The following is a 24,069-nucleotide window of genomic DNA, read 5'->3' on the forward strand; positions in this document are numbered from 1 at the left end:
TGAGAAATTACCCTGATGATACAAATGTGATAAAACTGCACCTAGAGAAGGAAAAGGAAGTGAAAAAGTATGGGTGTTAAAATACTATCACTCATGTAAAATGACTGTTCAATGCACTGAGCCAGAGACCCACGGCACAGGGCCCCCACAGGTGGTCTCGTTTTGTGCTCAGGTGGGTTCCTGGCATGGGAAACATAATAGTGAATTCCTTTCATGCATGCCCACTGTAGGTATTTGTTAAAAGCTCTTTTGCATATGAAATCTCTTCTCTATATAAAATTTAAAATCAAAATTATATAACAGATGATAAATTTTAAAATTGAATAACTCAAAAAACACATCAAAATTGAGCTTTAAGGGGGTTAGTCCCCCTAGTGGTAAGTCAAAATTCAGTGAAATTCAGAAAGGGCAAAAAATAGGTTCCTGTTACTTTAGAAATCAATTGACAATCCCATCAATTATGATGTTTGAAATAAGACCTAGATACATGTAAAGATTAAAATGCTCATGATAGCAGAGTTTTTCTGATTTCTACATAATGCTTTTTGAGAATAAGTAAAAGTATTATGGCTTATTTATTTCAAATTAAGACAATACATTTTTTTCAATATCATAATTCAATACATTTATGGCTATATTATAAAAATTAAAATTGCAGTCATAGCAGTAACTTTTTAAGCCATATCAATAGATTTGTTTTTAAAAGTAATTGGGTCCTACAATGTAAAGGGGAAAAATAAACATTTAAATTTTTCCAAAAGCTTTGTTTGTCAAACATAAACAAAGAAGCTTTGCTCTCCTTAAAACTAAATAGCAAAACAAAGAAAGCAATTCTAAAATTGTAATAAAACATGTGAAAGGGTTTTTCATCTCTCATTTTTTTTTAATAAAGAAGGTTCTATTGGTGCCCTTTGCATGCAGGCTGGGACTAGAAGAAGAAGGCAATTTCAGGATTAAATTTGATGATTTTTCTTACTGTCATAAATGATCTATATGTTTCATTACTTTATGAACTTAAATCCTCAGGCAGTGGGTTCTTAAAGAGAGTTAAGTTAAACCTACATATTTGAAATAAACATAACTATGTTACAAATGTATTTATGATATATTGAAAAAATAACCAAAATCAGTCTCTCATTAACTTTAAATTACAGTAATTTGGTTTTGTTGAAATGCCATTAAAGTTATTTTTTGCTAGTTTAGAATACACACCTAAAATTATTTTGAGGTTGTCTAAGCTTTGAGTAATTTCAACAGTTTTCAATCTGTTGCTGTTTTTATTGAGTCTATTTTTTTCCCTTTATAATAGCCACCATGCCAATTAGGATGCACAGTTGACTCTGGAACAAGGCAGGGGTTAGGGGCGCTGACCCTACACACAGTGGAAAACTCATGTATAACTTTATATTCTAGCCCTTTGAATGCAGAGTTTTGCATCTGCAGATTCGACCAAGTGCCTGTGGGTTTTCTTTAGCACTGTATACACTTTTTTATTGAAAAACTGAATATAAGTGGACCAATGGAGTTCAAACCTATGTTGGTTCAAGATAACTTGCTTTTGACCTGATTATAAAGCTATTCTGAGACAAATATAAATGTTACATTGATATAATTTATAGTGATATGAAGATAAATATCTTTAAGAAAAAATATAACAAAACTATAACCTATATTTTGAGATATTTTTACTTTATTTATGAAATAGTTGAAAAGTAATCTTCAGCTATCTATGCTACATTAATTAAATGATTTACTCTGAGGAAAACAAAAGACTTTGGGGAATATTTGACTATAATATTTGATAAGAGTACTATAATTTAGTTTAAGAAGGCCATATTTTAAAAGTAATCCAATAACTGTGTTTGATAAGAGTACTATAATTTAGTTTAAGAAGGCCATATTTTAAAGGTAATCAAATAACCAACCAGATTCTTCAATAGAAATTAATATATATCCTATAAATGCCAATCACCAATAAAGCATATTTGAAATCAGATTAATCAATCTGACTTTACAAATTCTGAAGTTAATATCTCTACCTTCTCTAAGAAACTTAGCACATTGACCTAAAATAATCCTTACTAGTGGTTACATACTGAATTGTGTTTCCCCAGTATTCATATGTAGAAGCCCTAACCCCCAAAGTGATGATATTTTGAGACAGGGTCCTGGGAGGTAGTTAGGGTTAGATGAAGTCATAAAGGTAGAGCCTCATAATGGAATCAGTGCCCTTATGAAAAGGACACTAGAGAGCTTGAACTCTCTATTTCTTTCTGGCATGTGAAGATACATCATGAAGGCACCCATCTAAAAGCCAGGAAGAGAGCCTATATCAGAAACTATGCTAGCACCTCAATCTTGGACTTCTAGCCTCCAGAACTGTAAGAAAATAAATTTCTATTGTTCAAAACATCCAGTCTAGGGTGTTTTGTTAGGATAGCCAAACTAGTTAAGACACTTTCTAATAATATCATTATTAATATTTTAGTTCTGTTCAGTTTCCTCAATTGATTGTGTTTGTATTCTGTTACTGCATGTGTGTATGTGTGTGCGTGTGTGTGTGTGTATGTATATATATACTTATAATTAATAATGTAAATTCACTATATATTACTGAACACATGCATATGTATTTATATATATAGCAATTTTACAATCCATCCTCATTTACAAATTTATGATTGTTCACCTTGTATCTTGCACTGACTTTGCTTTATTGCAACCTTTCAATTGTTATTTCTTAAAAAAAATTAGTAATATATCACAGCAAACTTTGTCTTTGATTGAAATTTTATTTATTTCTCTATCTTTAAAGCTAGGTTAGCTAGATGGATATTCATATTAGCAAATATTGCCCATCAGCACTGTACATAATCTATTGTCTTGTTTTCTCTTTTTTCTGATGAGAAATTAATCATTCACCATATGTAATGCCTTTTTTCTGATTGTTTTTAATAATCAATTTTTGTGTGGTTTTTGGTACAATTTTACAAAATATATTTAGGAATGGATTTTTTTTCTTTATTCTCTTCAAGCTTGATATTGTTATGCAATCTCAGTATTATCAATTATTTTTGTTTTTGTTTTTGTTTTCCTATTCTGAAAAAATATTAGTGGTAGATAGATTAGAAAAATCAATATATTTCCCACTCCTTTTTGGATTTTTATCATCATAGTATAATTTTGCATGTTCTTTATCATGTAGAGTCCATTTCTCTATTCCTTAAATGGGATCTGGTGCAGTCTCATGTGGTTCAGGGAATGTGGCAGAAGTGATGCCATTCCAGATATAAAACTAAGCCTTGAAAATCTTTGAACATTTCAATGTCTGTCTTTCTATCTGTCTGTGTCTGTCTGTCTGTCTGTCTGTCTGTACCTCATTTGCATCCACCATGAGAATAAGCCTGTCATCCAACCAGGAAATAAGAGAAAATATGGAGCAGAAAAGAGACTTAGCTGAGGCAATCCTGAAGCAGCCAGGCCCCAGCTAACCCATTAGCTGACCACAGACACATGATTAAGCCCAGCTTAAATAAGGTGATGCAGGATCTAGTCAGCTGACCATCCAAGTACTCATTAAACCTATGCTAAATCCTCAACTACTTTCTTTTTGAATATTTCTTGTCACATTCTATCTAATATGTCATTTGGTACTGCTATTCATTGTGGTTTATACCTACATTCATCTGATTTCCCCATTTAACCATTTTTCATGTTAGCCATCATTTTATCTAAAATGATACCTTCTGGGTAATTTCCTCATACTTCATTCCTGGTCATGAGTTTCCATGTCTTTTAACATGAGTTTGTGTTTAATAACGAGCTTTCTTTAAATGATTCTTTAAACTCAAGATTATTTTAAAGGAAAAAAAAAAAAAAAACAGAAAAAAGTAAAAGAAAACAATGAACTAAGATTGGCAAAATCTAAGACTCTAAACCATAAATCAGAGACCATTATTAAATCAACAAATGCTTGAGTGAAATCATGATCTATAAAAATAAATCACTAGATACTGTATGACTTGATGAAAATGGACATTGATTTAAACTAGCATTAAGAAAAGAAATTAATTTTGTCCTCCAACACCTGTATTTTATAGTATTTATTGAATTATTCTTTTTTTAGGGCCGCACCTGTGGCTTACAGAGGTTACCAGGCTAGAGGCTGAATCAGACCTGTACCTGCCAGCGTATGCCACAGACGCAGCAATGCCAGATCCGAGCTACATCTGTGAACTACACCAGAGCTCACAGCAATGCTGGATCCTTAACCTACTGAGCAAGGCCAGGGATTGAACCTGCATCCTCCTAGTTTCTAGTCAGACATCATTTTGACATCATTTTCTTTATACCTCTTCTAAGCTGAAGAAAAGTTTGACATTTTTAAGAAGATTAATTTTGAAAAAAAATATTTTTTTGGATTTAAAATTCAGAAAAAAATGGAAAAATAGGGACTGGATTTTCCCTCCACTTGAAACAACCAAAACACAGACAAAATTAACGAGGGCATTCCCCGTTGTGGCTCAGCAGTAACGAACTCAACTAGTATCTATGAAGACTTGGGTTTGATCCCTAGCCTCCCTCAGTGGGTTAAGGATCTGGGGTTGCCATGAGCTGTGGTATAATTCGCAGCTGGGCCCAGATCTGGCATTCAATCACACAAAGAAAACCATATTCTTCTTTAAAAAGAAGTCAAACAAATTCCACCAAACTCTTCCATAATATTGAAAAAGAGGGACTATATCTCATTTCATTCTGTAAGCGTAAAATGAAGCAGCCATTACAGATAATTATTGTTTCCATAGAATAATACAGGGAGCTGAGAAAAAAAAATTTAAGAAAAAAAGGCAGAAATATTTCAAATTTGATGAACATTCTGAAACCACAGATGACAAATATCAACTTGTATCAAGTATAGGAATCATGAAGAAAATTACAACTTGAGAGTTTCCCCAGTCTGCACTGAAGTACAGAGGGAGCAATACGGCAAGCCTGGTAAGCCTACATTATCGAATTGCAAAAACATTTGATAAATGGAATGTATTAAATAAAAGCAGTTAGATAATACAGAGATTTAGGAAGAGAGGAGCAATGATAAGGATGACAACAGATTTCTTGTCAGAAAGTTTTTAAATATATGACAGAAGAACAACTTCTTTAAATTTAAGAATTTTTAAAAAACCTAACTGAGGAGTTCCCATCGTGGCGCAGGGGCTAACGAATCTGACTAGGAACCATGAGGTTGCGGTTTCGATCCCTGGCCTCGCTCCGTGGGACAAGGATCCAGCATTGCCGTGAGCTGTGGGGTAGGTCACAGACGCGGCTCGGATCCCGCGTTTCTGTGGCTCTCGTGTAGGCCAGCAGCTACAGCTCCGATTCGACCCCTGGCCTGGGAACCTCCACATGCTGCAGCCCAAGAAAAGGCAAAAAGACAAAAACACAGACAAACAAACAAACAAAAAAACCTAACTGAGAAGCACACACCCAGAAAAATTACTTTTTCAAAGTTTAGGGCCAAAGACTGTCTTGGCCCTAAACTTATGAATTTAATAAGTTTAAAGACAGACAAATCACAAATGACCAGTATCATGAATGAGAGTGTGACATTGCTAAAGTTTTTAAAAGATAACAAGGATATATTACAAATAATTTTATACCAATGAATTTGACAATTTGGATTAAATGAACAAATTACACGAATGATACAAAATACCAAAGCTCATCTAAGAAAGAAAAGTGCTTAATAGCCCAATATCATTAAATAAATTGAATTAGTATTTTAAGTGCTAAAAGGAAGTCCAGATCCAGATAGTTTCTCTAGTAAACGCTTACAAATATTTGAAAAATAAGTTAAACAAATTCCACCAAACTCTTCCATAATATTGAAAACTAGGGACTATATCTCGTTTTATTCTGTGAGTCTAGCATTACCTTGAAACACACACACAAAAAGACATATACATTACATTATACATACAAAAATTCTCTCCCAGGAAATTCCCCACATGTTAACAAGTCAAACAAACTAAAGGATAATATGATGTGGACAAAGGAGTTTATTCTAAGAATTTAAATTTGATTCAATATGGAGAATCAATTAAAATGATACACAGATACGTATTATTTCTTCTCTCTCTCTCTCTCTCTCTTTTTTTTAAAGACTTTGGTGAAATTCAACATTCATTCATTCCTAGTGATAATTCTCTGGAAATAGGAATAGAAGGAAACTTCATCAAACTGACAAAGGACATCTACAAAATATGATTCACCATCATGCAATGCTGAAAGATACATGCTTTCCTTTTACCCTAAGGTAAAGCAATACACAAGTATATCTAGTCTCATCAATTCATTCAATATTTTACTGGGGTTCTTACAGTGAAATGAAGGAAAAAGGAATAAAGGGTAAGCAAATTGGGAAGTAAAAATATAGGGTGTTTCCTCACAGATAAAGTGATCATCTATGCAGGAAGTCTAATTGAAACCATAAAAAGTTAATGTACTTAGTTTGGTAAGATTGCAAGTTATAAAATGCAAAGAAAATCAATTTGTATACTATCAACAAAGAATTAGAAAATTAAAACACATTGTCAATTATAACAAAACAAAAAATATGAAACATTTAAGGTAAATCTGACAAAATAGATGAAATGCATAACAAAAACTATAAAACAAAGATGAGATGATTAAAGTATTAATTAAAATGAAAGGAATATTCAGTTCATTGTTCAGAAGATGAAATACTTTCAAGATATCTATTCTCTACAAATTCATCCATAGAATACATATAATTCCAATTGAAATGCCAATAAACTTTTTCTTTGAAACTGACAAACTCAAATTAAAATTTACATGGAAATGAAAAAACTTAGAGTAGCCAAATCATAATAAATAGGAACAAAGTAAGAAAACTAATTGCCTGATTTTAAACTTACTATAAACCTACAGTAAGTAAGATAATGGAGTACTGGCATAAAAGGAAACAAATAGATCAATGGCCCAGCACACAAATCCTAGAAATAGATCCAATAATATATGGGCAACTGCATTTCGATAAAGGGCCAGGACAATTACTAGAAAGAGACTAGTCCTTAGCAAAAATAATACTAGGAAAAAAAAAAAAAAACTGAGTCTACACTTTGCACCATATACCAAATCAACTCAAAGTGAATCAGAGACATAAATAGAAAAACTGCACCAATCTTCTAGAATAAAACATAAGATAAAATGTTTGTGATCTTGGATAACACAAAGATATACAATATGTGACATCAAAAGTATATAATCTATAACTATCTTTTTCTACTTATTTTCACACTTTTCTATCTATATGAGATTTATGATAAGATAATTAAAAGGCAAGTGACAAAAAATGAATTATTTACAAATCACTTTTCTCACAAATAATTGTATTCAGAATACATATATAAATCTCAGACTCCATGATGAGGACCAGGCTAATAAAATTTGGCAAAACATTGAAACAAACATTTCACCAAGAAGATATGTGGAAGCAAACAAGCACTTAAAAATATACTCAACAACTTTAGCAATTAGGGAAATACAAAATAAAACGTAGGAGATATTCCTTTAACTTGTATAAAAATAGCTGAAACCAAAAAAAAAAAAAAAAATTGATCATACCAAGTGTAGACAAGGATGTAGAGGAACTGGAACTCTCATACACGGTGTATTCTCATATACTAGGAGTATAAAACATATAAGAATATGTATGGTGTTCATGTCCACTTCATTTGCCATAGCTAAAATCTGGAGACAACCCAAATGTCTCTCATGGATGAATGTTTAAAAAACAATAAAACAAAATAAAACACAACAAATAAAACAAATGATATATCCATCCATGGAATACTACTTGCCAATAAAAAAGATATTAACTGTTTCAATATGGATGAATATTTCATATTTCATATTCCATATGGATAAATCTAAAGATAATGATGTTTAATGAAAGAAATTAGCCAAAACAGTACATATTGTCATTATTCTATTTATAAAAATTCTAGAATACACCAAGTATCTTATAATACCAGCCACCAAATAAAGAGAGGAAAAGGCAGAAATGGCTATAAAAAGGTGAAAGAGGAAACTTCCAGATTCTGTCAATGTTAAGTGCCTTTATTGGGCTAATGATGGTATGGTATGCATTTATTTCAAATAATATCAACTTTTATACTCTAATTGTTATAGTTTTTATATGTCAATTATACCTCAATGATGTATTTAAAATATTTGTCAATAAGGTGAAAAGATAAAAGATGTTTAAAAATCCGCAATTATATCTTCCCATCGTCCTCACTTGTGTTATCAAGACCCTCCCTAGATCAGGGTCTTAAGAAATTGATATCTGGCTACTATGTGCACATGTAATTAAATCTGTATTAAGGAAAAAAAATACAGAGAATATGGAGTTCCTGAAAGGAAATTTATGATGTTAATTAGCAAAATAAAAGTGGCAAAATATACGTACCAGAGAGAAAATGTCAATTGAGTGTTTTAAATATGAATTTGAACACAAAAAAGGAAAAAGACAACTGTATCATGATTTCAATTATCAAAAAAAAAACAAAATAAAACATGTATTCAAGTGTGGATTTAATTTGTGAGCTTTTAAAGACAATGCATTACGCTTTTATTTTACCATGAAAACTAAAAGGGAAAAAAATGAAGCAGTTAACTTAAAATGTAAAATAATTTAGTTGTCATTGAGAGAAATATTTCAACATGATTTTGGATTCAAATTATTTGTAAGAATCAATTAGTCATTAGATATTAAAGTTCTTTGTGTACTGAAAATAATGCTTATGGATGAATTTATTTTCTTATTACATGGAGAATCCCTCACACATAGGTGTTTAAAAATGTTTATTGACTAGATCTGATAGATTGGCAACTCTATGCATCAATCTGTAAATTGTGATAACTTTCAATAATTTTAAATTGATTGCTGGAGGATTTGCTAAGTAGGTATCAATCTTTGAATTTATTTTATAAGTTCAGATATAATTTAAAATGTGTTAAGCTTTAAAGCAACATACTAACAATAGTCTCTAATTATGTTTTCTACTTGGATCCATTACAACATCTGTAAAGCTACATTAAATCCATGCTGTCTTCCATTCCTAGAGGCTCTACCCAGTGAGGGCTGAGGATGCATAATCTATTAAAGCTCAGTTACCTAATGTGTTATTCCCAAAGTTGTCTTTTATTTTGTGCTGCTGCTTATTTGCAAAAGAAAGATCTATTGCATACTACCATAACTGGAAATCATTCTGTAGAAATCTAATGGCATAGAAAAAACACAAAGTTGAGAGAGAGGAATTACAGAAAGATTTACATAGTTAATCAAACAGTGAGATTGGGAATAATTATGTTTTTCTTCTTTTTTTGCCTTTATGTAAATAATTTGCTATTTACATTAGAAACTTTTCTTAATATTTTATTTATAATTTTTCTGAAAATCTAAAAAAAGACTATTTCATTGCACTCTACCTTTAGGTAATAGATGATGACAAAAAAAATTAAGATTATCTTTACTGAGATATTTATATGTGTCAGGTATTGCATTATCAACTATTCAAAATGAACTTGTTTATTTAATTTGTTTTTTTATAGATGATACTATTCAGATATAATTTTCTTTCTTTCTTTCTTCTTCTTTTTTTTTTTTTGGTCTTTTTAGGGCCACACATGCAGCACATAGAAGTTCCCAGGCTAGTAGTCAATTATTTGGATTCAAATTATTATAGGAGAGGCATGCAGCTGCCTGCCTATGCCATAGCCATATTAACACTGGATCCTTAATGTAGTATCCTCATGGATATTAGTCAGGTTTGTTACCACTGAGCCCCAATGGGAACTCCTCCAGGGTAATATTCTTAATCTTAATACCTAATAAGTGCCATGACTGCGAATTGAACCCAGAGGCCTCGGGTCTCTCTGACCCCAGTAAGTTTGTATTATATGTACTTATCTTACTGGCAGAGAGTTTTAGAAGCAAAGACTCACTGATGTTTTATGGCAAAAAAAGGAGTCTATATCCAAAAAATAATAATTTATTAACTCCCTAGAGATGTCACATAGCTTTAAAAATCATACTGAGAGGCACTGTTTAAACTCTCAATAAATGCTTGTTATCTAAATCTGTTATCTGAAAGATTAGGCAGAAGTTGAGGAAGTGAAAGTGACAGATTCAGTCAAGGATATACATAGACACATTTCAAACACTAGAACTTTGTCTCAATGCAATCCCTAACTGCAAAGTTACCAAATAAATGTAATTCCAGCACTGAAAATATACTAGGGAATATTGGTGGACAATCACATTCTATCCATAATCCTGATTAAAAATCATGAACATTTTGGCATATATACTTTATCTACATATTTTAATGAACTCTTTTTATCACAAACCCCATATTTAAAAAAAAAAACTTATAGTTAGAATGAAGCTTTAAAAAATAAAGATATTTTCTTAACATAATGACAAGTGTGATACCATTATTCTAATTAATAAAATGACCAGTCATTCTGTATTATCCAGTACACTGTCTAAACAGAAATAGGTCTGTTTCCAACTATATTTTTTACATTTTGGTTGTTCTAAACAAAATTCTGAGTCTAAAATTGAATGTGATTGAGATATTCTTATAATAATTTAAGAAAAAAATTAACATCAAGCAAATAACAGCATAAATCAGAACTCAAATAAAAAAATTATTAAAATAATAAACTCAGTTTATGTTTATCACTGTAACCTGAACTAGTGAAACTTTATATCAGAAAGGCCCCAGTTCAAGGATTTGATCTTGGAAACCACAAATCCATTTCTATTTCTGTTTATCAAATGATGATTCTAAGACCTAGAAAGGGTGCAAAAATTACTCAAGACCACACAGCTAAGAAGGGTCAAAAAGAAAGCTCCAATAAAGCTAGACCTCAGGGTTCTCAGTTGACAACTTTTGATAATATTCAGTTGAAAATGTATACCAGTGGTTGAAATAGTGAGCATTATACAATACTGAGGTATTTTCCTCAGAGTATAGACATTTCAAATAAAGATATTTTTAACATGTAATTGAGAAAAGCAAGTAAATAGAATTTACCATAAATTACAAACAACATGCTATCAAATAACAACCTCTGTTGAAGGGTACTAGAATTTTATTTTTGAAATTTCATTTTGTATGATCTAACCTCATGTAACAGAGAAGTTTTCATAATGAGATTGTCAATCAAATTGATGATATGTAGGCATGTGCCAAATATTTTTCTGTTCAAAAAATATCTCTGATGTGTTATGAGTCCTGCTAGAGGACAATCAGACTTGTCATCTTTACTGAGTATCCCTGGGCCCATATGCCCATATTGGACTAGCTTCATCATTTCAACTGTGGAAAATAACAATGAAAAAAAGGCATTCAAAGAAATTGTCTACTTCCATAATGAACAGAAAAATCTCAATTTTTGATAGGTTTAAAAGGATTCAAGAAATTGATTTATGCTAGGAATTACAGAATTGCATATTTTGAACTGGGTAAAAATGAAAGTAATAAAGCTGATGTATGATAAAGAGATACAAATGTTAAGTTTTTGACACTATGATTTTCAAAACTTGGATTATTAAAATTCATCAGTTTCTTTAAATTGTCAGGATTTTACATAATGTACTATGATATTAATAAATGTTGTTACTTATAAGGTCCCTTTCTTCACATCCAGATTTTAAAATCATATACCAATGGATAAATGAAGAACCTAGATAGCTCCTGAATCAACATGAAAAAAAATCAAAAAACAGTTACATCAACTTTTTTTCCTTGAATAATTTACTCAGCCTTTAAGCAACAGAAATGCCTAACTGTATAAAGCATCAGTTTGACAAGGAGCATCAAAACTTAAAAATCTTATGCTTTGGCTTAGTATCTCAGTGGGTGATTCACTGGTGCCCAGGAGTTACATTAAATCAGAACTAAATGGCCATTTGTTAGTAGATAGGTCTTAAGCTCTGCACAATGGTTTTTCTTGTCCTTGCAGCCCAGGCTTAATAAATAAAACCTGCATTCACACTAAAATTGGTCCCAAACTTTATTTTACCTTCTTATAAAAGAGTCTGGGTACACCATTTTTTTTGCAATAATGTTGAAATAGATGTCATTATATTGTAGTATACTTTAGTTTAAAACAAATGAAATTATATCAAAAGAGGTTCTAAAGCATTTTTATATCCCCATAAATATGCCTGGATTTGAATCTCAAAACAAATATAACCAAAACCAATTTATTTCTCTGAGGGAAATTAGGAATCACAGCAATGGGAAAGTAAAAAGAATAGAAGCCAACAGGACAGTTGTGAAAAAGAAAATACCAAAATTATAGCCAGAAAATCTAAGAATGAATGCCCACTGGATATAGATTGAATTAATAAGATTTATTCTGAAGAAATGGGGATATAAATACTTTCAGATTATTAAAAACAGCCAGAAAATAACCCATGTTGCAGCACCCTGGACAGCGCCTGACATTGCAATTATGCAAAAAATGCTCATGACGGTTAAATAACATGATTTGAGATGAGTCATGGGCCTCTACTTAAACACAATACACCACACATTAAAAACGCCTTACATATAAAGCACAACAAAACCTACAAGGGCTATTATAGAACAGAAACCTTCAGTATTGGAGTCATCCTTGGCTCTGAGTCTTAACTGTGATATGGAATCTCATTTGAAAAGGGAATAATAGACCACTAATACATCAATGACTAATGTCACCTCTGTTTTGACTCCCAGATTACAAGACTATAAGAAAAATGACAAAGTAATATCTAGATGTTTTAATGGTTGTTGTTGTTTTAAGGAAAGATGGTGAGCCAGAATGACTATTAATTTGGGGAAGGTAGAACAGCAGTACATGGAATTATAGAAAATATCCATAGATTGTAATAATGGTGCTAAGCACAAAATGTGGTAGAGATAAATTACCATTGCTTACCACACAATTTGCCCTTGAGTTAATTCTATAAAACATCAAATTAAACACATAGTAGTTAAGTGAGAAGATGTGTATAGAGGCCATGTAATGTTTTTATAAATCTCCTTCATAAAAATCCCCTCTTGGATTTCATAAACTGTTTTCAGGTGATTATTCATTATTTGCATATATCAATGATTTTTGTATTGTAATTAGCATACAGTCTACAAGTGCAGCTGTGTTTTCAAAACCATCCATAGTTAAGTATGATTTTTTATATCTCTTTATTTTTGTTTATATTTACTTAAAACCCTTCATAGTCACAAATGTATTGATAATTTACTGAAAGGTATGCAAACTATAGGCAAAAAATGCATAAAGAGACAAAAATTTTGAAGGAATCTGAAATAGGAATTCTAGCATTTTACTTGCTCGGAAGTAGAAAGTGAAAATGTGAATCTACAATTATAAAGAAACTAATAATTTTAAATACCAGAGTGCCTCAACCATGGTACACATCTGATCGGATAAAATTCCATTCATTCTTGATGGTCATGGGCAAAGGATTGGTGCCAGAAGGACCATAATCAATCCAAGTTTAGCTTCCTTATCAATAAGATGGAGACAATACAGTTGTATTATTCTAAATAATAAATGGAATTGTCAATCTCACATCACTTAGTAACTGGCTTGGTCTAGGCATCTGATAATTTATATGCATAAAGTGAAAATATTCAGCATTTGATTGTTTTCTTTAAATAAGGAAACATCACATGGTAGGTTACCAGCTACTGTATACTCAACTCTCTTTCTGGAGCTCAGCTTAGCCTCCTCACATCCTTCTCATTTTCTCCCCTCCTTCATCCACTGGAGCTATGTCAATCACAAATCATTTCCTCACTGTTACTGTCATCAAAACCAACCAGCCTAACAATTTGCTAATGCCAATGAGTTGAATCAAGATACCCCTTCCTCATCTCTCACCAAACCTCTGTTCTCTGAAGCCATACTCTATTTCTGAAGCCATACTCATTAAACTAGCCCTTCATCACTTTCATCCCTTAGTTCAATTTAATTAATATTTACTAATCTATTTATGCCAAAAATGAGCTACAGAGGAGGGAGTTTCTTTGTGTATTTCTGAAGCCATACTCTATTAAACTAGCCCTTCATCACTTTCATCCCTTAGTTCAATTTAATTAATATTTACTAATCTATTTATGCTAAAAATGAGCTTTACCCAGAGAGGAGGGAGTTTCAATCATGGATGCAGAAAGATAGAATACAAACGCAAGTAAGTTAAAGAAACTCTCCTCCACCACTATCATTTTGAAGACAGACTCTGTAAGAAGGAATTAGCAGTCTGTAAAAGGTGAGACAGAAACATCTTTTTGGGAAAAGGAGAATTCTAGTTTAAGTCTCAGCTTTTAGTCATTATGACAATAATAGGTAGAGATTGGTATAATAGCAAAAGGGAAAACTGAATTAAAAAAGTGATAGAATATTTAGAAACAAGGAAAATGGTTGAGAATAACTGCAATTAACTCAAAGAAGACATGATATTTCAAAAGATTCATTCTTTCTTTGAAATAGATAATTCACTTTATCTTCTAAGAAAATATGATTATTTATCAACACGCAATAAACATTTTTTATTGATTTATGTAAATTAAACTTTTAAGTGTATAATCACTGAATTAAACAATGTTTCTTATGAGCTTATTTTTTTATGAAGTTGAAGATTTTGGTAAGAATTGAAATATAGAAGAGATGGATTTAATGCAGCCTGGTTGAAGGTTATTTTTTCAGTGAGACATCAAACAGATGATGCTGTTGAGTCAGTGAAAGGGATAAATGTTTGACTTTAAGCAACTTGGATGATACCGTTCATCAACAAAGCTGAAAGAAACTTGAACGTACATAATCATATTCTTCCTTAAGAACTGTCAACTTAATTCCATCCTTCAGAGGATAGAAGATGCTCATAAATCTGCCATGGCTATGTGAGAAGACAAAAACATTCAACTGAGAGTAATAAACACACAGTATCCTTGCCATGGACCCTAATATCCAAACAAGTGGCAGCAGAATCAACGAAAATTGCAAGGGCCCATTTTCTCTTAAGCAGGATAGCCCTCGATGTTCCTTTGCAGAATTATTTCTTTTTACAGAATACACATATTTAAACAATACAACTAGAAATAAGAATTTTTATCAGCTCAAACCAAATACAGATAAGCATCAATCCCAGGTGATCTTTGGTAGGTAGAGTCTCTGTGCTGATTGTTTGGCATCATTTGTGATATGATTTACTCCCCTGTACTTAAGGATAAACCTGTGAGCAAATATTGAACTTAATATAATCATATTTTAGTCAATATTTAATAACTATCTAAAGGTCTATAAAAATATGCCATTTCTAGTATTTCACTGTTCTTCTCTAAAGTAATAATCATACATAGCTTTGAGGAGTAAATGAGTTTATAAACACCAATCACTTAGTGGGAGCTTTCATTATTAGTCATTTGTAAATGTAGTCATATTGATGACTGTAGAACTATATAGTCTATTACTTTTTGCCATCAGAAAGTTATGCGAACTACTTGTATTTTTCTCTTCTCTTTATGGCTGTATCTGCAGCATGTGGAAGTTCCCAGACTAAGAGTTGAATCAGAGATGCAGCTGCAGGCCTATGCCTTAGCCACAGTAACATATCTGCCACCTACATACACTGCAGCTTGTGGTAAGTGGGATCCTTAACCCTGAGCAAGGCCAGGGATTGAACCTGCATCCTTATGGAGACTACATCAGGTTCTTCAATTGCTGAGCCATGATGGGAACCTGTATCTTTTTTTTTCCTACTTGTTTTATAATGAAATCATATAAGGAATATTTACTGAACTAAGAAAGGTATATGAAAACAGACAAACCAAAACAAAACCTAAAACTACTATTGGGTAAGTACAACAGATAGCTTTTATATTTTATAATATAAACAGTATGAAATAGTATGATTGGATAAATTTATAGAATAGAAATATATCAGTACTCATATTTAGAAATGAGAAAAGAGAAAGGTAAATATTAAATAAAAGTTAAGTAAACATACATTATGATATTTCCTATTAATTATAAAAAATAATAATACATTGAAAATAGTAAGAAGTAAATTTTGAGTATCCATATGTATAAATTATGTACTCACGTTAATGTCATTTAAATATATAAAACTTGTATATTTGGTTGTCTGCCAAAGTTGAGATAATTTTTAAAACAATGGTACAGATATCAACTATTTTATAACTTAGAATGAAGACTGGTTCTGTTCCATTAAATATTCAACAGGTATTTTTATTATTTATTTATTTATTTTTTTGTTTGTTTGTTTGTTTTAGGGCCACACCCACAGCATATGGAGGTTCCCAGGCTAGGGGTCAAATCAGAGCTACAGCTGCCGGCCTACACCACAGCCACAGCAACACCAGATCCAAGCAGCATCTGCTACCTATATCACAGCTCAGGGCAATGCCAGATCCTTAACCTATTGAGTGAGGCCAGGGATCAAACCCACAACCTTATGGTTCCTAGTCAGATTCGTTTCCGCTGTGCCATGATGGGAACTCCCAACAGGTATATTTTAAACTCTGTTGTTTTTGTATTTAATTGACTTGTCTATTAAAGATAATTTAATCATAAATTTAAAGTGGACATAATGTCTTTCTGAAAATTTTGTGTAAGAAAATTTTGATAATATGTTTCCGTGATATTATAGAAGATAAGCAAAGAATGAACATTTTTCTGAAACATAACCTTTTATGTAGGACATGGATGGTTGTAAACCAGAAATTAACAAAAGATATAGATTGAGAGGAAAATTATAAACTAACTAATGCAGTCGTAAAAACTACTTTTTCAAGGATCTTGATCCTAAATCTGTCCTAATTCATTAAATACTGATATTGCCTTGATATTTAAATCCTCAATTGTTATATTTATGATAACTTTAAAGAATAACTTAAAATAGTCAAAAGTTTTAGTGAAATTTAACTTTAAAATCGATATAAATATATGATTAGGTTTTAACTGACAAAGACAAGCAATTAAAATCTCCTACAAGTTTTCTTCTTCTTTTTTTTTAGTAAGTTATATTATTTTTGAATCTGACAAAAATGCTTAAATTCACTTGGCAAACAGTATCATACTCTCCATCTTTATACCATATAGACCTCTGCCCTGAAGCCAGGAAACTTGGACTAAAATTAAAAGTCTAATTAAGCTTTACCTGACAATAAAATATGTGGTGTCCTATTTGCTCTAATAAAAACCTTTCTGAAGGCGTGCTATGAATCTTAGCTCTCACATACAGGACAAATGATTCAGTGTAAATATAATTCTGTTTACAATTACCTACAATCTTAAGAATGGCACTGTAAAGTATAAACATAATAAACAATGCAATAATAAATTGTACATTAGTGTTTCAATTTTCAAAGTTATTTATGTTTAATTCACATCCTGCAGCATAAAAATGGATGTAAATTTCCTCACACACCCACACAAACCCTCTAATTTTTTTTCTGTATTGATAAAGTATCCTCATGATGATAGGTAAAGTCTTATTTTTTTAATGATTATTTATTATTAAGATAATTAAGCTATGTATGACACAAAGCCTTTCATATACAATTACTTATTCCTTTTTTTGCTCCCATGGGTTCCTAAATCCAAAAAGGCATTTTCAAATAAAATTTGTCTGTAAAACAAATGTTTTGAACCTATGTGATAAGAAAACTTAAACCCTTGCTAAGTGTTTCCAACATGGTCAAGATCAGGGGGGTGTGGAAGTGGCAAGAGGGACTTTACAATTTGAAAATTGTATTAAAAATACAATTTGAAAATTGTAATTACTTTGTATCTTTCTTTGAACACAATGGTTTAGATTTTGTTCCTTTTTATAATTAAAATACTATCACAAGGGAGATCCATATTTAGGTCTAAAATAACAGCAGGCACAATATAATATAACGCAATAGAATTTGCCTTTGAAAATATTGAATGTCTAGACATATCGATATTTTAAATCCTTTCTGTTGCTATAAATGAGCAGGATTTAATAAGATACTTGCATACTTCCCTAAAGAGTCAGGCAATTATACAGAGTATATGTGGTGAAGTGTACTTTATACAAAGTAAATTAAAATAGTACTTTTGATCTCATTGCTTGTATCCTTCAATTTTTTCATAAAAGATTCAAGTATTCAAAAAGTTTCTTCAAAAAGACAATTTTGCATCAGGTCTCATTAGTCACTCACCAAAATGGTAGACAGTGTATTATTATTCTCTACTATCTATTCAATTTTTCAATATCTATACCTATTATACTTATTATTCAAATATAAATGCCGTTGTTTTAATATACCCTATATATAAAACAGATTTATACAGATAAATGATTATTAATATCTAGAAACAGTTGTATCTCTAGTCTCTGATGTTTAGATATATAAAACATAAATTCAGTGTTCATCAGGAAAGATATTTATATCTAGCAACAAGTCCAAATGATTAACAAAATATATACAATCATTTCTCTGTATTCTAAGCACACACATATACAAAATTACATTTTAGAATAGTTTTTAAATGTTTGAAATATCGTAATATAACATTCATTGAGGATAATCTATTTTACCTACTAGTTTCTTTCTTTAGCTTTCATTTAAAAAAAATTAGAAACATAAAAGTCAGCCTAATGTCAATAGACATTTAATGGTTCTATGGCATTTGAAAAGTTACCCATGAAAAAGAGTCCAAAATTTATTAGAGAAAATAGTGGATAATATATTATCCACTAATAATATAATATAATAATAATAATATATTATTTTTAAAGAGTGATTTTAAAACACAAAAGAAAATTGCTCTACCTTAACCTCTAAATATTTCAGAATAGCTATAAAGATCTTTAAGAGAAACTATATGACAACAGTTTCTTACATTTCTATAACATTTTTAGTAGATGTTACATATAAAATTTTACCTTGAAATTCAATTTAGGAATGTTTGATGATATATTTTCTTAAATATTGCTGTGATTGTGTCCTAAAGAGGAAGAAAAAGAAAAAAAATGTATGAAAAACTTTTCAACCCTGATATAAATCTATGCATAGTTATATATGATAATAGTTTATTACAAATTTTTCCATAACATTCAAGAATCCAACTCATTAAAAACAAAACAGGGGATGAATAACAAATACTGTTTTTCTTTTAAATTCATGGGAGTATAAAGTTGACTTAGAATGTTGTGTTACTTTCAGGTGTATAGCAAAGTGAATCAGTTATACATATACATATATCCATTTCTTTTCAGATTCTTTTCCCGTACAGTTTATTACACAATATTGAGTAGTGTTCCCTGTGCTATTCAGTAGGTCCTTGTTACTCACATATTTTATATATAGTAGTGTGTATATGTTAATCCCAACCTCCTAATTTATCCCTGACCCCCCAGCATTTCTCTTTGGTAATATTAAGTTGGGTTTCTGAAGAGGTAAAAATTGAGGGACTTGAACTACCAGATTTTTGTTATCTAGAGCATCTCTTTGGAGATATTAACTATGTTACTGGGACATTTTAGTTATATTCTGTGAACTACTGTTATCTCAGTTGCTAAAGATAGATGTAATATTTCCTTTGTAGAGGCAATACATTAACTTAAATGTTATAAGCCAGTTGAAACACTTATTGTGCCTAATGCATAATCAATAGTAAAATATAAAGTATTAATAGATATTGTAAATAATAAAATAATATTTATGATAATAGTAATTAGTAATTTGCATTACAAATGCAATAATTAATATACTTTGAAATCAACAGAAAATGAAAAATATATCAGAAAAATGTATCAGAAGTACACAAAATCTAGTAGAATTTAACTAAAATATAATATATAAAACAAGGGAATTTTATAAGAAGTCAATGACAGCCATACTGTTTTAGAACTGTGACTAATAGCTATTTGAGTAAATTAATAACAGTTTTTCATAGTTTATAATATGCACAGCATAATTTCTATTGTATTGAAGTGTTAACATTGAAAAGATAATATTAAAAGAAGAAAAATTAAAGGTAAGTGTGTGATCTCAGAGAGTAATAAAGATCTTTCAGAACCTAAAAGTAAAAGGCATGAGAATTATTCCTATTTTTAGTTAAAATCATCTTAATAAGTCTTAAATGATTTAATTTGATATATTTTTTAAAAAATTCATATAAATGACATCTATAAAGATTAAATACATGGCTCAAATACTTTAGGAATAAGTTAACAGGGATATATTATTCATTCAACAATTATTTACTGTGCACATATTATCTACCAGACACTATTGTTCATACTGGGGATATAGGCAGTGAACAAAAGAGACAATACACCCACCCTCATGGTGCTTACATTTTGGGGAGTGAGAGGGTGGAGAGATAAAAATATATACTGAAATAAGTAAATATATATTGTATGTCAGATAATTGTAAGTGCTATAAAAATTAGGCAGAAAGGGGTTGAGAATTATTGACATGGATCCAAGGAGAAAACATCAAGATAGATAACAATGACATCCAGGAGAAATATTGGAACCAAATAAAAATATTTGAATAAGGATGGAGTATAAATTCCATGAGATGAAAGTTAAGACTAATACCTTTAAGGTCAGAAGAATGAAAAGGAGCCATCATTAAGATAGGAACACCAGAAGATATCTTGGAAGCAATGTGAAGAGAAAGAGATTTGAAATAGATCTTGATTATCTACTAACTGTCTATCTATGGAAAGCAGGAAGTCTGGGATTCCTTTAGAACACACACTACTCAGAAGCTTTGAGAATGGGTTTAGGAACTAGCGATGAAACAGTGTTCAGATACCCTGTTGTTAGGAATTAGAATAACTCACTAATAATGCATAATGTATGGAACCTTGTGTTCATGATTTAAGGAGCCACAAAAGGTTTGCAAGGGATAATTCTGAAGTACTGGGTTATTTGAAAGTTCTACCAGATGGAGATTCATATGTAAGTACATAGGTACTTACTTATGTGTAGCTTACATTGTCTGCAAAGTTAACCAGGCCTGTTGGAAATAAGAACAATAGTGTATGGATGATCCCCTCATCTCTGCTTCGTGGCACTGTCTTCTAATGCATGGCACTGACCTTAACTGTGACACAGTCCTCTGATTTAACTGTTTAAAATCTGGCAAAATAAAATTAGGTTATAGTTATTCTTAGCTTAGTGAAAACTGCTCCAGCAGCCAGTAATTGTCACCAGTGAATAACTCCATATTCTGTGTTGCAAACAAGTATCCAAATTTAAGGGAACAATTTAGTCAAATACTTTCTGAAAAGGATATATAAAATTGTTCCCTTATTAGGAAACATATATTTCACTTTCCTATTAAATCACACTCTCTTGCCTTTGCTTCAGCTACTTACCTAATATTTAAAAATGCAACAATTATTTTAGAGACAATTTCAACAAGTACTAATTTGCACTTCTGAGTTCTTATAAGAATAAAAAAAAAACATTTCTAACTAGAGAAGAATTATGATAGAAAATATATGTAGTCACGTTAAAATGTATTCTTACTATATAGGTCACTGTTTCAAAGCAATTCATATTGCACTGTATTCCACTTGACTTCAAATCTCTTTCCAAATTACAGGCTATTATATATTCACAGAAACTAAAGTCTTTCAGATTATCCAAAAATAACCAAAAAGAAACATGAGAGCATAATACAATAATACTATAATCCTTGATTTAATTGTATTTTTTAAGACATTATTGTTTAAGAGAAGTATAAAATTCACAGCAAAACTGAAGGGAAGGTACAGAGATTTTCAGTATACCTTCTGTGCCCACTTATGCATAGCCTCCCTCATAATCACCACCCCAAACAGAGCAACATATTTATTACAGTTTATAAACTGACATTGACACATTGTAATCACCCAAAGTCCATAGTTTGCATATGGTTCACTCTTGGAATTGGACAGTCTATGGATTTGGAGCAATGTATGACATCTATTCATCATTATATATCATGCAGGGTGTTTTTATTTCCCTTAAAATCCTCTGTTCTCTAATCATTCATTCCCCATTCTCAATTCCTGGCAAACATTGAACTTTTTATAGTTTTCATAGTTTTGCCTTCTTCAGAATGTCATTAATTCAAATCATATAGTGTAGCCTTTCTGTGTTGGCTTCTATCACTTGGTAATACATATTTAAGTTTTCTTCATGTCTTTTCATGACGATAGTTCATTTCTTTTAGTGCTGAATAATATTTCATTGTCTGGATGTACACAGTTTAATTATCCACTCATCAACTGAATGATGTCTGATTCAAAGTTTTGTCAATTAGAAAAAAAAAGATGTAAATATCAATGTGTAAGTTTGTGTGTGTGTGTGTGTGTGTGTGTGTGTGTGTGTGTGTGTGTTTGCCTTTTATAGGGCACACCCACGGCATATGGAGTTCCCAGGCCAGGCTAGGGGTCTAATCGGAGCTGTAGCTGCTGGCCTATGCCACAGCCACAGCAGCGCAGGATCCGTGCTGCATCTGCAACCTACACCACAGCTCACAGCAATGCCGGATCCTTAACCCACTGAGCAAGGCCAGGGATCGAACCCTCAACTTCATGGTTCCTAGTCAGATTCATTAACCACTGAGCCACGACGGGAATTCCTCAATGTGTAAGTTTTTGTGTGGATATAAGTTTTCGTGTGGATATAAATTTTCCACTCTCTGGGGTGAATACCCAAGACTGTAATTTTGGATTATATACTAAAAGTATACATAGTTTTGTAAGAAATCACCAAATTGTCTTCCAAAGTGACTATGCCATTTTGCATTCCCACCAGCAATAAATGAGAATTCTTATTGTTCTATATCCTCATTATCATTTGCTGTTGTCTATTGTCTAGAGTTTGGCAGTTCTAATAGGTATGTAGTGATAGCTCATTTTTTTAAAATTTGAATTTCCCTGCTCACGTATGCTATGGAACACCTTTCCATATATTTATTTGCTATCTGTATCTCTTCTTTGGTGATAATTTATTAAGGTCTTTGGCCCATTTTTTAAAACAGATTGTCGTCTTATTATTGAGTTTTAAGGGTTGTTTGTATATTTAGGACAAGGATTTTTTATCAGATGAGTCTTTTAGGAATATTTCCTTTTGGTCCATGGTTTGTCTTCCCATTCTATTGACATGTCTTTTGTAGAGCAGCAGTTTTTAATTTTAATAAAGTCCAGTGCAAATCAATTATTTTTTCCACCATGTGTGCCTTTGAGTTGTATGTAAGAAATAATCACCACACCCAAAATAATTTTAGTGTCTCCTATATTATCTTCTAAGACTTGCATAACTTTGCATTTTACATGTACTTTTGTGATTCATTTTTTGTTAATTTTTGTGAAAGGTGTAAGGTCTGTGTCTAGGTTCATTTTTTTTTTCCTACATGTGGCTGTTCAGTTTTTCCAGCACTATTTGTTGTAGAAACTGTGCTAACTCCTCGATCCTTTGTTAAAGATTAATTGACTATATACATAGGGGAAGATGTATATCCTGTCTGTATTCTTTTCTATTGATTTACATATCTACTCTTTTATTAATACTGCACTATCTTGATTATTGACTATTATAGCAAATCTTGAAGTCAGTAAGTATCAGTTCTCCAACATTATTCTTCTCCTTGAATTATGTGTTGGCTATTCTGGGTACTTTGCCTCTCCACATAAACATTAGAATCACTTCAGTGATACCCACAGAAATAAGTTTCTAGGCTTTTGATGACAATGCTTTGAATCTATAGAACTATTTGGGAAGAACTAAAATCTTGACAGTATTGTCTTCCTAACCATGAGAATGGAATCTCTCCATTTACTTCAGTTATTTTTTGATTTTGATCATCAGGCTTCTGTAGTTTTCTTCATTTAGATCTTGTACTTATTTGGTTGTATTTGTCATAAGTATTTCATTTTTTTAATGCAAATGTAAATGTTATTGCATATTTAAT

The 24,069-nt window shown here is 31.3% G+C and overlaps 1 protein-coding gene across 6 annotated transcripts in view; it reads right to left on the reverse strand.

Moving 5' to 3' along the window:
* CDH18 (cadherin 18) overlaps positions 1-24,069 on the reverse strand; it is a 1,026,794-nt gene that overhangs the window by 707,182 nt on the left and 295,543 nt on the right. For all 6 annotated transcript variants that reach the window (XM_021076971.1, XM_021076964.1, XM_021076965.1 and 3 more), the window contains one exon: positions 19,037-19,098. The gene's annotated coding sequence lies outside the window, so the exon portion shown is untranslated. The remainder of the gene's footprint in view (positions 1-19,036; positions 19,099-24,069) is intronic.

The sequence above is a fragment of the Sus scrofa genome, chromosome 16, assembly GCF_000003025.6.
Source record: "Sus scrofa isolate TJ Tabasco breed Duroc chromosome 16, Sscrofa11.1, whole genome shotgun sequence".
NCBI classification, from domain to species: domain Eukaryota; kingdom Metazoa; phylum Chordata; class Mammalia; order Artiodactyla; family Suidae; genus Sus; species Sus scrofa.